Source organism: Phyllostomus hastatus, unplaced genomic scaffold (genome assembly GCF_019186645.2).
Source record: "Phyllostomus hastatus isolate PE091 unplaced genomic scaffold, TTU_PhHast_1.1 phas_scaffold_46, whole genome shotgun sequence".
Lineage (NCBI taxonomy): Eukaryota > Metazoa > Chordata > Mammalia > Chiroptera > Phyllostomidae > Phyllostomus > Phyllostomus hastatus.
The window spans coordinates 14,730,399-14,746,280 of NW_025334032.1; the positions used below are offsets into that span (position 1 = coordinate 14,730,399).

At 35.6% G+C, this 15,882-nt stretch overlaps 1 protein-coding gene across 2 annotated transcripts in view; it reads left to right on the forward strand.

Moving 5' to 3' along the window:
- MYO16 (myosin XVI) overlaps positions 1–15,882 on the forward strand; it is a 627,599-nt gene that overhangs the window by 22,612 nt on the left and 589,105 nt on the right. Inside the window, exon 1 of one of the 2 annotated variants that reach the window (XM_045821912.1) lies at positions 980–1,062. The exons of the other annotated variant lie outside the window; for it this stretch is intronic. The gene's annotated coding sequence lies outside the window, so the exon portion shown is untranslated. Of the gene's footprint in view, positions 1–979; positions 1,063–15,882 lie in introns of those variants that run through there. 2 annotated transcript variants of the gene reach the window in all.

A 15,882-nucleotide genomic window follows, 5' to 3' on the forward strand; every position in this document is an offset into this window, starting at 1 on the left:
CCAGATTTTCACACAGGTTAACACAGAATAGTTTAATCTTGCATAGCAGATGGCTCCAGGTCAGTGGCCAAGAACAATTTGTAACACACCAATGATAATGTAAGGAAGCCAGCTCTCTCCAAAGCCAGCTCTTTGGAATGCGACCTCCTTTATAAAAATAAAAGAGGCTGGTGACTTTTTATATAGGATAGAACTCTACTTCCCTTCCTTCCTTCCTCCCTTCCTTCCTTCTTTTTCCCTCCCTTCCTCCCTCTCTCCCACCCTTCCTCCCTTCCTTCCTTCCAACTATGGAATAATTTTTTTATACCTGCATTGTAAATTTGAGATTCTTATATCTTTGGAATCTTGCCAATAAGTACTTTTTGGGAGAATTAATAATCTTGAAACCTTGAATGAATAAAATATGGCAGGCCCATTGAACAAAATTGGTATTTTTCAAGGAGGAAATTGGCTGGTAAAAATCTATTGACAATCTGTTATATTTTTACAAGTCCATTAAATTATAATATATATAGAAATTCTCTTCAGTTTCAGATACATTTAAGCCAATAAACTTACAACACACTCAGTGATATGGACATTCAATTTAAAACCATAGAAGACAAGCAAGATTTAAACAGTATAAAAGTGTGTATTATCAGATGCAAAGATATTAACAGTGGCTATAAATTCCCTCCCAGTGTTAACTAGCAGCAGATGCTCTGACAATCTTCTTCCAGGCAGCAGAAGACTGGCATTTGTTAGGATTTGGGCCAATGGACTCAAATTACTCTGTGTAATGGGCTATTCCCATTGTGCATATGCTCCTTCACTCCCTCCCTCATCCCTCATTCCACCTCTCCTTTCTGTCTTTTCTTCCTCCCTTTCCTTCCCTCCCTTTTCTCTTCTTCAATCCTTTCCTCCTTTTTCTCTCTTCCTTTCCATTTTTATTTTATCTAAAGTGTCTGATAAATCAGATGTCCTATTGGGCTAGATATGAGATGGAAACAGCACATGACATATTCTCTGACTTCCTGGAACTTACCATCAAATGGAAAGAAGGGAAACAAGCCTAGGAAAAAGGTAAGGCAGAGCGCAAGCCAGTGTGTGCTATGTGTCTCAACAAGAGAGTAGACAGTGTGCGCTACACAAATTCAGGAAAAGGGCAGATTAGTGACACTGAGGTAGGTGGGGGAAATGCCATGAAAGTGTTATGAAACCTAAATGCTTGAAGGACAGGTACAGTTAAGTTATATGAATAATAAAGGTTATATGATAAGGTTTTGTTGTATATTAACCATTTTCTTTTGAAATTCAGCGTTGGGTAGCAAGTAGGGCAAACAATTATAACTTTAAAAATGGATTCCAACTTATTTTAATTCTCTATAATGTTTATTTCTAACACAGATATCTGTTAGAGGAAGAATGTCTTGTTTTTATCTCCAATATAATTGACTGTAGTATAAATGTATTAGGTGTCTGCATTCTGCATACTCCCATCACCTACTGCAGCTGCCTGGTAAATAGCAGTATTCAAACTGTTAACCACCCTCTGGATGTTGGATAATCTGCCTCTGAGCATGGTAGTTGGGAGCTGAAACAGTTTTGCTTGTAAGTGTAATTATATTTAATGATCTGTTTTATAAATACAATAGTTTTTCCTTTCTGTGGGTAGTCAACTGAATCTGAATGTGGAAAAAAATGAAGACAAGAAATGTGAACATTATACATTTCAGAACATGTTACTATTATTTTCTACTTTGTTCTAGATTTACATTAAACACAATTTCACTATTATTAATCTCAAACAACATAACTGTTATGATTTTTTTAGATTTATGGAAATGTGTTTTTGTAATTTTCTCAACCTTTTTTTTCTCAGAAGAACATGTACAGAGTTGTATACAAAGGATGCTAAATAGTTGTTACTTATTTTCAAATATAAAAGCAAAATGGAAGTCATGAAGGGAAAAAAACAAACCCAAGTAGAGAGACTTTTTTGCACAGCTACCAAAGACACATACATAAAAAAGAATAGTCTTTTTAATATGTTCTGATGTAACCCAGAACTGGGCCAAAATTTTGAAGATGCTTAAATTTTCCCCAGTAATAAAGCAATGACATCTATAAATTATTCAATCCAAATAGTGAGCTGGCAAGCAGACCTCTAGCAAGTATATTCCTATTTGTTTACTGAATAAATGAACAAATAAATATATATAAAATTACATTTGATATCTATTACTTCTTTTCCTCATGGATTTAAAAATGTATTTCAGTAGAGTCCAGTTCTATAATGCTATAAATTATAAAAACATGCCACTAAGTAATTTTTCATGAGTCTATTACTCTGCTAAGGCTGTGTAACAAAGTACCTTAGACTGGGTGAATTCAACACAGAAATTTATTTTCTCATAGTTCTGGAGCTGGAACTTCAAGATCAAGGTGTCTGCAGGGTGAGTTCCTTCTGAGGCTGGTCGGGGAGAATCTGTTCCACACTTCCCCCATGGCTTCTTGTTGTAGACTTTTGTCTTAATCTTCACATGGCATTCTCCCTGTGTGTGTTTTTGGTGTCTATCTCAGTGTCCACATTTTTTTATAAGGACATCAGTCATATTGGTTTAGGGCCCACCCTAATAACCTCATCTTAACAAATTACATCTGCAATGACCCTATTCCCAAATAAGGTCAAATTCTGAGGTACTGGTCATTAGTACTCCAACATATGTATATATATATAAATTTTTTGGCTGGGGACACAATTTGACCAATAACAAAGAATGTCAAAGAAAGGCCCCAGTCTTTACTACCTAAGAATTACCTAGGCAGAGGGTAAGGTTAAATATAGAATAACAGAAAATCAGTAAGATGAATATTAGAATGAAAAGAGGTCTCAGGCATAGGGGTCATAATGATGACAAAGCCCTTATGTCTGGTTGAGGACAGTCAGGGAGATCTTAACAGCAGAGATAGATTTGAGATTTGAAGAATTTGTCAGAATTTATCCATTGAACACAGATCTCCAATTTAACTTACTTATAAGGAAACACATCTCCTTACAAAAATCACTGTGTTCTTTTTCCTTCATTCCATTTTCACTGCTACTCTCCAGCTTAAGGTCTTACTTCTGGAATGCTAGTGATATCCCTAAATTTATCATTTTCCCTGCACATCACTGCCTTATTCATCTCTTTAGTACCAATTTGGTCATTACTCTGAAGATTCAAAGCCTTCAATATCTTCACATTACTTACCAATCTTATCAGGTTCTTCACCTCAATAGTCAAATTGTTTCACAGCCTGGCCCCAGCCTACAGTTCTCAAGTCAACATTCAGAAGGGTTAAAGAGTCTCAGCTTGGGAATGCACTTTAGAGTGCATTTTGGTTTATCCCTTTGGTTTATCCCTCTATCATATGCATGAATCCTTCACAACATTTCAACAAAGTGGTCATGTCTTACTTCTGTCCCCAGTTCTGTAACTTGGCCTGTTACAGAGCTCAGTTATGTTCATGACTATTTCAGGCATGTGTGTGTGCCTTTCACTTCTGTGTTGTCTATGCCAATGTTATGTTCTCTTTTATGAGGCATCTACACCTGTGCCCATGTTCATCCCATCATTTGAGACTTGGTTCAGATGCAAACACTGCTATGAAAAATGACTGTGGCACTTAGATTATAACAACTAAACCTAGGGTTGTGTTGTGATGACAAGGGATGGATGACAAATGTAAGCAAAATGGTGAAATAAAGATTGAGATGGTAATAGAATTCAGGGAAAAAATGTAAGTGGAATTCAGATATGAAAGTTTTTGTTGAAATTTTATGTTTACATAAAATTTATTTTTGAAAATATGAAAACTTTCAAAATCAACTTGAGCAATATTATTTATTTCAAGTTAAAATGAATGTCCTATAGTTTGTATTTTAACCACTTTTAAAAGTATTAAACTACTGTGATATGATTAATCCATATTCAGTAGTGATAGAACAGAGAAGAAGGGTTCAGTGTGGAGACTAGAAAAAGTCACATGTAACAGGCACAGACATTACCTCTGGGTCCCACTGAGAATAACAATCAAAATCACCTTAGGATGCCATTAGATAAAATATGAATGAGTGCAGATGGTGCTGCTGGTTGCATTACCCTTCTTCCCTCACTTTCTCATGAATATGCTCCATAGTGGAGAATTATTGCCTCAAAAATAACCTTGCTTAATATATACAGAGTCTGGCACAAATAACACCATTTTTTTATTATAAAATCATAAGAATATAATTATGTAACACAACAATATCTGTTAAACAATAACTATATTCTGCTTAATGTGTACAGGGCCCGGCACAAATAACATCCCCCCTTTATTACAAAATCTTTTATTATAAAATTATAAGCATGTAATTCTGTAACACAACAATATCTATATAACAATAATTATATGACATGTTAGGTGAAATGTTGAAATTAAAACTATCAGTTATTACACCCATACTATTACCCCACCAACCACACTCAAGCAGGTGTTACTTCTGTCAGATCCTGTATGTTAGGAAGCAAAGTACTAACTAAATTATTTGGATCTACCAACTTTGAAGTAATCAGCAAATGTTGGGCATTTTTTATCTATAATGGAAATAATTAATTTAATGATGTAATGAATATCACTTACCAAATGTTGTGATGCTTGTGCTCTGTTTTCAGTCTTTGGAACTTGGGGGGTGAAGTCACCACATTTTATAATATCATTTGCATACACATTTGAGTGGCATTTTGTGGTTTGTATTTTCCATCTGAAGAGATGGAACTGAGTGAGAAAAGAGATCTGACCTTCTGGCAAACAATGCTGGCCTGGCCATCAGGTGGCCAGCTGTGTAACCTTTAGGCACATCCTGATGCAGCTGGTGTTTTCTGACTCTTTAGAAGCATCGACAGTGAAATATAAAGTGGTAAATTCATGAGCATCTCAATATCTAGATTAGGGTTTCTCAGTCTCAGTACTATTGACATTTTGGTCCAGGTCATTCTTTGTTTTGGGGTCTATCCTGTGCATGGTGGAATGTTTAGCAGCTTCTTTGACCTCCATCCTAGATGCTAGAAGCATTCCTTCCCTCCTGTCATGACATCTAAAAATGTCTCCAGACTTTGCTAAAAGATACAGGGAGCAAAAATTACTCCCAGTTGAAAAGCACTAATCTAGATATCAACACCAACTCCATTATCTTATTTTTTATTATATTCTGTGCCAAAGACTTTGTAGGGAACACCTACTCAATGTATCACCGTGTGACTGCTTAGTATGATATGTAGGCTTATTAAAGGGGCTTTAACGAGGTTCTGAATCCAAAACCCAAACATTTAGGATTTCTTCTATGTGTATTAAACACAGTTTAAAGAAGTAGAATTAATTGCTTTTTACTCATTTTACACATTTTCTGTGTGTATTGCTTGAGTAAATGATGCCTTTAAAAAAAGTTTAAGTTTGGCAACAGACACTGTGCTTCATCTTCCTACGTTTGATTTATTTCTTTTGGGGGCTGGGGAGGAGGGCAGCAGTGACACCAGCTGGTGAATGCAGAATTAATTACAGATTGTTTCTCTAAAAAACTGACGCACATGGATTACCAACCTCTAATGATTTTGGCAGCTGTTCCTGCCCTTTTAAGATTACCCGTAACTGGACAGATACTTTATTCTTTTTCTTGGAAGCATATGTTGCAGTTTTTTGGGATTTGGACACTAGAAGCTTTGTTACAGATGCCACATCTGATGAAAATTTTAGGCTATATGCCATTGTCTCAGAAATCCAGTATAAAATTTATTAATCCAGCATAAAATTTACTGACTTTTGGGTAGTACTTTAATTTCAGTTAAGTACAAATGTATAAATGTATTTCAAAAAATACTGACTTAGAATTAAAGCATATGTGTCTTAAAAGTAGAAACCTTTCAGACAGGCAATGAATGGTCTTTCTGTTTGTATTGAATTTGAAAAAAAATGGTCTCAACAATAATTAAGTGACTCTTAAAGTGTGCGGTGTTCATGACAATGATTTTTGAGTAGGTGTTTCCTAAAACCCTGATAAGTGAATGGTTTAATTGCATTGACATAGAGCCTTTCAAAAGATGCAGGTGCATAAAACAACTAAATCATTACTGAATTAATAAATCTTATAAGTTAAATCATATTAATTTAAATTGCATAGTTGAAAGGAAGGACCTTAATAGTCTCAAAAATACAATCTACCTACAGTTTCCAATTTCTCCCTTCCCATTTACTCCTCAGTCCATCTAAATCTGAATTTATGCCAAAGTGTTTTACTAACTAGTTCATTAGATATTCCTGTGAATATTCTATTTATTTCTGCCTTTTTTTCCAGTCATAATGCTGCTGATTCAACCATTAACATTTCTTTCTAGTACATCACTTCTTTTTTAAAGAAGTATTCTAGTGTCAGGGTAAAGAGTACAAACTTACTGTCAAACTGCCTGGGTTCAAATCTTTGTTCTGCAAAAGTTTGATCTTGGAAAAAGCCATTACAAGGTGCCATCTTGTTCTTTCACTGACAATTAAGGTCAAGTAATTAAATTTGGACAGAGTTACAAAATACTTTGAAATCACAGATGGTGAGTTAATTATGGTGAGGTTATGTACAAAATCAACCAACTATGAAAAAATAGATAATAACTTTAAGTAACAAGTTGAGTTTTCAAAGATAAATTTCTAATAAATGTAGCATACGACAGCAGGTATTCATAAGTACAGTCCTTGGAACTTTTAAATTATTTAAACATATTTTTCAGTATTTACAAGAAAATGGTTTTTCCCAAATCAAACCAACTGAGTTGCTATAGATATTCAATCTTACAAGAATAAGTTACAGATTAAGTGTAGAGTCAACTGAGTTTGATGGTAAATAGTAAGTAAATTTAAATACCATCTTTTTTATTTTTTCATTTTCAAAAAGATTTTATTTATTTATTTTTAGAGAGAAGGGAAGAGGACAAGGAGAGACAAAGAGAGGGAGAGAAACACCAATGTGTGGTTGCCTCTCACATGCCTCCTACTAGGGACCTGGCCTTGCTACTCAGGCATGTGCCCTGACTGGGAATCAAACTAGGGATTCTTTGGTTTGCAGGTCAGTGCTCAATTCACTGAACCACAACAGCCAGGGCTCCTTTTTCTTATTTTTAAATATGATTTAATACATAAATGCATATTTCATTTCATCACATTCTCTATATTAATGCTCAGGTCTTTTTATGCTTCCTATACCATGTTCATGGATTGGAGGAATTAATATCATTAAAATATCCATACTACCCAAAGCAATTTATAGATTCAATGCAATCCCTATTCAAGTACCAGTTTCACAGACATAGAACAAACATTTCAAAAATTTATATGGAACCGTAAACACCCAGAATAGCCTCAGCAATTTTGATAAAAAACTCAGTAGGAGAGATCACAATACCTGATATCAAACTACATTATAAGGCCACTGTAACCAAAACAGTCTGTTACTGGTGTAAGAACAGCACATAAATCAATGGAACAGAATAGACAGCCCACAAATAAATCCAAGTCTCTATGGTCAATTAATATTTGACAAAGTGGGTAGCAACATAAAATGAAGTAAAAATAGCCTCATCAACAAATGGTGTTGGGATATATGGACAGCTACATGCAAAAAAATGAAATTCGATCACCAACTTACACTACACATAAAAATACACTCAAAATGGATAAAAGATTTAAATATAAGTCCTGACACCATAAAAGTCCTAGAGGAGAACATCGGCAGAAAAATCTCAGACGTTCCAGGCAGCAACATCTCCACTGATATGTCCCCTAGAGCAAGGGGCATAAAGGAAAGAACAAACAAATTGGACCTCCTCAAAATAAAGTTTCTACATGGCTAAAGAAAACATCAGCAAAATGTAAAGGGAACCAACTGTATGGGAAAACAGATTTGCAGATGATACCTTGGATAAGGGTTTGATCTTCAAAATATAGAAAGAATACATACAACTCCACTCCAGGAAGACAGACGATCCAATTAAAAAATGGACAGAGAACCTGAACAGATAATTCTCCAAGGAGAACATACAGAGGGTCCAGAGACATATGAAAAGATGCTCAGTATCACTAGCCAACAGAGAGATGCAAATTAAAACCACAATGAGATACTATTTCACATGGGTCAGAAGGGCCATCATAAACAAATCAATAAACAACAAGTGTTGGAGAGGTTGTGGAGAAAAGGGAACCCTAGTGCTCTATTGGTAGGAATGCAGACTGGGGAAGCCACTATAGAAAACAGGATGGAATTTCCTCAGAAAACTAAAAATGGGGCTGCGTTTTGACCCAGCAATCCCACTGTTGGGATTATACACTAAGATTCCTGAAACAAAAGTTCAAAAGAACCTGTGCACCCCGATGTTCATAGGAGCCCAATTTACAATAGCCAAGTACTGGAAGCAACCTAAGTGCCCATCAGTAAATGAGTGGATCAAAAAACTATGGTACGTTGCAATACTACACAGCAGGAAGAAAGAAGGAGCTCCTACCCTTCATGACAGCATAGATGGAACTGGAGAGCATTATGCCAAGTGAAATAAACCAAGTGAAAGGAAGTGAAAGATAAATACCATACGATCTCACCTATTAGTGGATTCTAATCAACTAAACAAACATGCAAGTAAAATATAACCAGAGACATTGAAATAAAGAACAAGCTGACAATAACCAGAAGGGAGGGGAAAGGGAGATAACAGGGAAAGAAGGAAAAGGGTTGTCAAGGAACGTGTATAAAGGATCCATGGGCAAAGCCAAAGATTGGGAGGTGGCATGGTTGGGGAGAGGGATGGGGATAGGGGAGAGTGGAGACAACTACTTGAACAACAATTGAAAACAAAGACATGCATAGGCAGTGAAAAAAAATCTTGCTTCCTTATTAAACTGTTAAGACTTGCAGCCCCTGGCTTCAGTTATTGTTTTGAGTAAAGGCTGAATCAGAGAATCTGGGGCTTATAATTTTCCATTTTCATATCTACTTATTAAAGAAATCATTAACACAGATTCCAGCAGGTGCTCAAAATTGTTCAGCAATTTGAATTATTTGGTATATGAGTCATCAATCAGTGTAGAGTGGCTGTTTTGACATCTCCATGGTAATAATGTATACCTAAAAAAGGATTCTTTGAACATGAGAGGGTGGTGTCATGATGTATTCATTTTATTTGTGAGGCTTATTGATATAGGAATCTTAGTTAAGGCATAATATTGTTTGTTTTGCCCACCTTATTAAAATTTTTCTTTTCAATCAGTCCTTGTAGTGTCTCTGTGTTAATAGGCATATCAATGAAAGGATTCTTTGGAACTGAAGGTGTTAGTTTTTCTACTTATTTACAGACCTCCAAAATATGCTTCTTGTTTTATGATTCCTGCATACTCCATGCCTCTTTGGAATAAATGCTTCACTGCAGTGACAGTCCACTCCTTATGACCTGAATCTCCATTATTCCACACATGGCAAGTTGGTAACCATGGGATACCGAAGCATCCATTGAGATGTGAGGAAGTAAGATTACAGTAAACAAGAGGAGTAAAAAAGTGGTAAACATTTATAGATGTGAAGCTTTAAGCAATTACATGTTACTAGTGCTTCATGGAACCAAATTAGCATATATTTACCATATCTGACAGCTTCTTAAATATGGTATTTTATTTTAAGTGAAGGCATTGTGAATGAGGTGAAGGGCAAGCTCCCATAAAGAGACAGACTTTACAAATAATTAACCTTTTGGCCAGATGGCACAACTTGAGGCTTTTTATCAAAATCTGAGGATAGAAATTGGGACAAGAAACACAAAGTCCAATGCCAAGAATAAGACAAGAAACTAACATAATGAGGAGACATGGATTTATACTGCTTGAAAAAATACAGCAGGATTTAAAGTTGAAATTCTTGGGAAATATTAGTTCTTTAAATTATATTTCATGGCTGGGAGGAGTAGGGACTGAGGGTAGGAACTGGATATGAAAGAAGATAGGTTTAGTAGACAGTATAGACTCTTTCATTTATTTTATTTTTTTATTTTATTTTATTTTATTTTATTTCATTTTCTCTTCCACTTTCCTCCTTCCCTCCCTTCTACATTCCCTCCCTCCCTCCTTCCTTTACTCTTTTCTTTCATTCTATTTTTTCCTTTTGTTCTGTTTTTCTTTCACCTTTTGACTTTCTTAGAAGACATGGGATGAAAGAAAGGATAATACTTTAACCAAAAAGGGAGATGGGAAGGTGAAAAGGAAAGAAGACAAGTCAAAGGTTTAATCCAGTCTAGGGTGCCAGAGCAGGAGAGATGGTTCAATAGCAATGTCTGAAGTCCAAGAAAAGTCTGAGATCAGAGAAAAAATGAACAATGCAGAATTATAGAATAACAATGAATTAGAGATATTAACAATGCAGCATTTTAGGTGCTGGTTGGGCCAGCTCTTTGGACCACTATAGTGGAATGGATAAATCCTTGGTCTAGAAGGCAGGAGTGAATACCAAGTGTGTTCTTGCTAGCTGTGTAAGAAATGCATTTAACTAGTCTCATTCTATGTTCCCTTAATTTAAAAACAAAACACAAAGGGTTTGATTTACTTCAAACAAATTATTGTTTTTTTTGTCACCAAGGAGCCCACCATATTTTTTAAAAAATATATTTTTCCCCTCACCTTTCCAAATCCATTAAACTATAACTTAAATAGCATTTCCTTCAGAAAGCCTTTCCTACTAATTTACCACAATTTGAAATGATCCCTCCACTTCCAAATCCTAATACCAGTCATTAACGATGCCTACAGTTTAACTGTCAATTAATTATGTATTCCATTATGTGTATTTCATTGTTATCAATATTTTCTTATATATTTTGTTCTGGTCTTTGATTCTCATCACTTCACCTAGATCTTTAGATACTGGGGTATTTAGGGCAGAGAGAGTTTCATGTACTCTTTTATCACTCCAGCACCTACCATGATCCTTAAAAAGAATATGTTCTTTGTTTAATACTTTACTTCTTTATTTGTTGAATTGTCAGTCTGGAAATCTTATATATTTACACATTAAATCTATTTTTATAACTAAATAAAGTGCCCTCCTATGGAAGCTCAACAATGTTCCAGTTGGGGAGAAAAACAATCTCTAATTTGTTTTGGATTTGTTTTTCCTCAATTAAAACCCCATTAAGGTCAGCTCCTTGCTCTTCTAGAGCCAGCAGGATTCCCCATGCATGGGGACTAAGCAAAATCAAATGGATCATCAAGGACATCAGGGACAGAGTATGGACCCCAGTTTTATTATCTTCAAGGTGTTTTTTTTCTTGAACATGATACTTAGTTGTGTTGTACTTTACTGAATTGGCAGAGTAAATTTCAAATGATTCTGCAAAAAAATATACAGCTTAATCTCTAATAATGTTATTTTAATTAATGCTGATTTGCTTAACCACCAGTGTTATAACTCAGTGGGAAAACCAAATACCTCTTATGATGCTTCTTGGTTGAACAGGACCAAACTTATGATGATTTTAGCTAAGTGTGCATTCTCATAACTCATTTATGGTGTAACCTGTATTCCCATAGGTACATTCAATTAAAGCACACTGGTGGAGCAGTAACATTATTGCAGAGTATTCCTTTGATTTTCTCTCACCAGGATTTTCTGAAACTCCGAACATCTCCCAACAGTTTTTGGCATTCCCAAAGGAAGCCTCCCAACTGGTCATGAGGGTTCATGTTCCCAGTTCTGTTTTGCTCCCTGAATGGGTCCTGTGCTGATGTAGCTTTACATGGCTTGCTGCAAGACCCCCAGTTACTGCTGCAAATTCTTCTTTCCCTGTCCCGGTCACTTTCAAATTCTATAGATAAATTGATCCTAGGGAGAGAAGAGCTCAGAGAATGACAGCCCTCACTTTAACAATAACCACACACAGGGTGTCAGCAGGAGGGAAAATGGCCAGGAAAGAAAAGAAAAATAAGAGAGGACCTGAAAAAAGTAAGAGAGATTAAAAGGGAAGGTGGATAGTTCTAAAAGCTGTAGACAACAGAAAATTGATTATTTAATTGTATGTTGTGATAGGATTATAGGATTAGATCTTTATTTCTCGAAGGTTCTTTTAGAGAAATTAGATTTGAATAGCTCAAACATCCAGCTATGTTACCTAATTTAATAATGGGCCCCTGATTTTCAAAAACAGGTTTTTACTTGTGTTATGAACATATTAATTATATATGATTAGTTGGCCAATAAGTCTCCACTTTGCTAGAGTTTAGGCTCTCTGGAAGCACAGAATATATCTATCTGAGTACTGCCATATTCTTAAATTAGTTAAGTGCCTAGCTCATGGTAAGAACTTAAGTTTTAGTATTTATCTTCAAGTTATAATAAAAAATTGTATCCCATTTTTGTTGTATTACAATTCTAGTTCCTAACAAGTTTTGTAATTTTTAATGACTTAATCATTGTACTTCCTCTTTGGAAAATTTACACATTTATCATTTGGGTCTTAACTTTTTATTTATTTATGTGGTGCTATTAAGCTTTTTCTGTGACTACGGTCAGTATTTTCTATATTCTTTTACTTTTGTTTATGATGTCTTTTTGAAATGGAGATACTTTAATTTGATTATCTTCATAGCTATTGATCTTTAGTGACCTCTTTCACTGCTTCAGGCTTAGAATGTATTTGGCCATATAAAAGTCAGTCTTATTGGAAGAAGAAAGAACATTTGTATGGACCTGGAGTTGATCAGGTGAAGAAGTTTGAAGGAAGTAAAAGAAAGCCAATGAGACTGAAATTCTGAGTAAGAGAGAGGATGGGTTACAATGAAATTAGAAGGATAGGCAGAGGTCAGAGTATGTAGGGCTTTGAGGCTGTATTAGGGATTGGTGCCTTTTTTTTTCTGAGGAAAAGATGCAGCCATTGAAAGGTTTTAAATAAGAAAATATTATGGCCAATTTAAAGATCACTCTGGTAGTAATGTGCACAACAGTCAAAGGCAGGAAAGCAAGTAGGATGTTCAGTAGAGGTGCTCTCAGTAGTCTGTGTAAACGCGAGGTCTCTGTGGCTCAGGTGGCAGAGTGAGTGCATTTCAGAGATCTATTTTAGAGGGAGAACAGACAGCACTTGGGGACCAATTCAAAGCGGGGTTTGGAGGAACAGGAAAATGTAGGGAAGATGACCACGTTTCTGGTCTGAACCGGTGGGTGGAGGCACTGATTATTGGAATGGGAAACACAAGAAGAACTGCACCATTTGGGACCTGTTTATGCTTCATAAAGCTCATAAAAGAGGCCTGGCATGGGAGTAAAATATGAGACAGTGGCTGACAATTAATTAATATGGGCTGGCAAGGTTGGGTAAGCTGACAGGATCAGAAAAGAGTGAGAAAAGAGGATAGTTCTAGACTTAGAGGAACTCCTACACTGAGATAGCAGACTGACAAAGGAATTTTAGGCCAGGAAAATTATAGGAAGATTTTCATGGGACTGAAGCCATATTTCCTTGAAGTAAAAATCACTTTGCATAAAAAAATGCAGATTTGTTTTTTGGTAGTGATGTCGACTGCATATATTCAATTGAAGGGCGTATGTAGCCCTCTGCAATGATTCTCTGACTTTAGTACTGGGATTTTTTTTCTTTACTGGAGATTTCACATGGCTTTCCTCCATTCGCTGATTTTTGGATAGTTACGAGAGCATATTTTTTTACTTATGTTTGTGCATGTAGGCTGCATGTTTCTGAAAGTGGTAGAACTTAAAATAATTACTATAATCATTGTGCAGTAATTAATATGTTGCTTGTTCTGATTATAAGAAGTTCCCTTTTTGAATTTGTTCTAGCTTTCTGTTGCATGTATTCATACGCTACATTTGTATCCAATAATAATTTACTGTTTCAGCTATGCTAATGGGAAATTCAGGAAAGAATCCTCAGATAAGAATACTGTGTTAGTGTTACTCTTTCTGGGTGGTAATCAGAAATCGTTTATCTCCATGGTTATCCCACATTCACTTGATTGTTCTTAGAGAGGTGTAGTGTCCAGAAATGATTATCATGGCAACAGAACACAGCAAGAAAAATGGGCTACACTGCTGTCAGAGCAGTGACACCTGGTATTTTCCTTGAATGCTCATGTATGAGATACCTGACCCTTTGTATAAGAATCGCAGTCATTTTAACAGTTTCACTCAGGAAGGGTGAAAGTGGGGAAAGTGGAATTTCTACTGACTGTTTCTGGGTGAGATAGCTGGGAGAAGTTTCTACCCTTACTGTCTCATGGACTGCAGTTGACAGATCTCTGTAGGTGTAACAATTTCTAACCCTTGACAATTCTTGACTTTTCCTTATTTCTTTAGCAAAGAGGGAATGGGAGGAGTGGCAAAAGAACTCTAAGCATCAACAAATCTCAGTTTTCTTCATTTGTATTGCTTAAGTATACTCTTAGCTAAAAGGGCAAAAACATCCAGAATTACAGGAGCCTAAATGAAATAGATATTTATTGTTCTCCCTAATCTACTGGCATGTACAACTTGGGGCTACCTTGATGGCCCCAGGATCTTCATGGACCAGGATTCTTACCTGGTGGATTCCTATGGTCTGAGTTGGTAGCTCCAGCTGTAGTGATGCATCTCTCATTATAGCTACCAAGGCGAGGAAAGGAGAAGGGAAGGGCATGCCATTTCCCTTCCAGGGGACTTGCTTAAAATAATATTCATCATTGTCTCTTACATTCCAAAGGGTGGAATTTTATCAAATGGCTTCACCTAGCTACAAGAGATGCTGGGGTATACTGTCTTTATTCTAGGTGGCCATGTGTGAAGCCACTTTTCAAGAATTGTATTACTTCATTGCAGTTTCAGTTTTTGGAGGCTAGTACCATGCCCTTTTTCCCACCACATAGCCAGTTGCTTCTAACAAAATACTCAGCTCATGCAAGAATTTTACTTGATGCTTGATTAGTGATTTGATTTTCCCTGATGCCCTCTCTCCTGAACATTTAGAATAGGAGAATTTTTAGAGATGTCCAGCTGATACAAGAAAACTTCGCTTTTATGAAACACAACATACTTATCATGTGTGTGTGTATGCACTATTTTGAGTATGAGAACATTGCTAGATTTCATCAATTTACAAGAAACAATGGTCTCAGAATATATGGTGTAGATCAAGGGAGAATAATTAGTTAATAACTCCCTAGTGATCTATTTTAGCTTTGTTTCAATTGGGTCACTCGAAAAAGACAGAAACAACTTCAGTCTTAATTTAACCTCTTTGGTATCAGTAATCAAAAGATTACAACTAACTTGCTATTGCTCATAGATTTCATTTTGTAACCACCACAAAGGACTTTCAACAGGAACAGTTTACCTAAACTGTTGAAGTTGAGAAGGAGACACATCTTAAAAGTAATGTTCCAGGAAATTGAAAATAGTTTACAATATAAAATGTATTAAATCCTTTGGTTTTTTGAAGCCAAATTCTGGAGTCAGGGTAAGGTTTAACTCTCAACAATAACAGTAACAAGTTTTGCAAATTTGGGCAATTTGTACAACTGCTGTATATCTTAATTTTCTTATCCATGTATGGAGAAAGCTAATGTATTATCCAGTGCCTCACAATTTTTCAAATCAGTGGTATAAATTAGCTAACTTAAGTACTTCACAATAATTTTGGAAGAAGAGTTAAGGGAACCTAAAATTTAAAATATGAACTAGATTTTGTGACTTCCTTATTTTTCACTTTTTATGTTGTATTTATCAAAAATTAAATGTCAGCGAATAATTATAAAAATTTAAGGAAGAACATTTAAAAAAATTTTCTGATGAGGAAATTGAGAGGGGTTGAGAGGAAC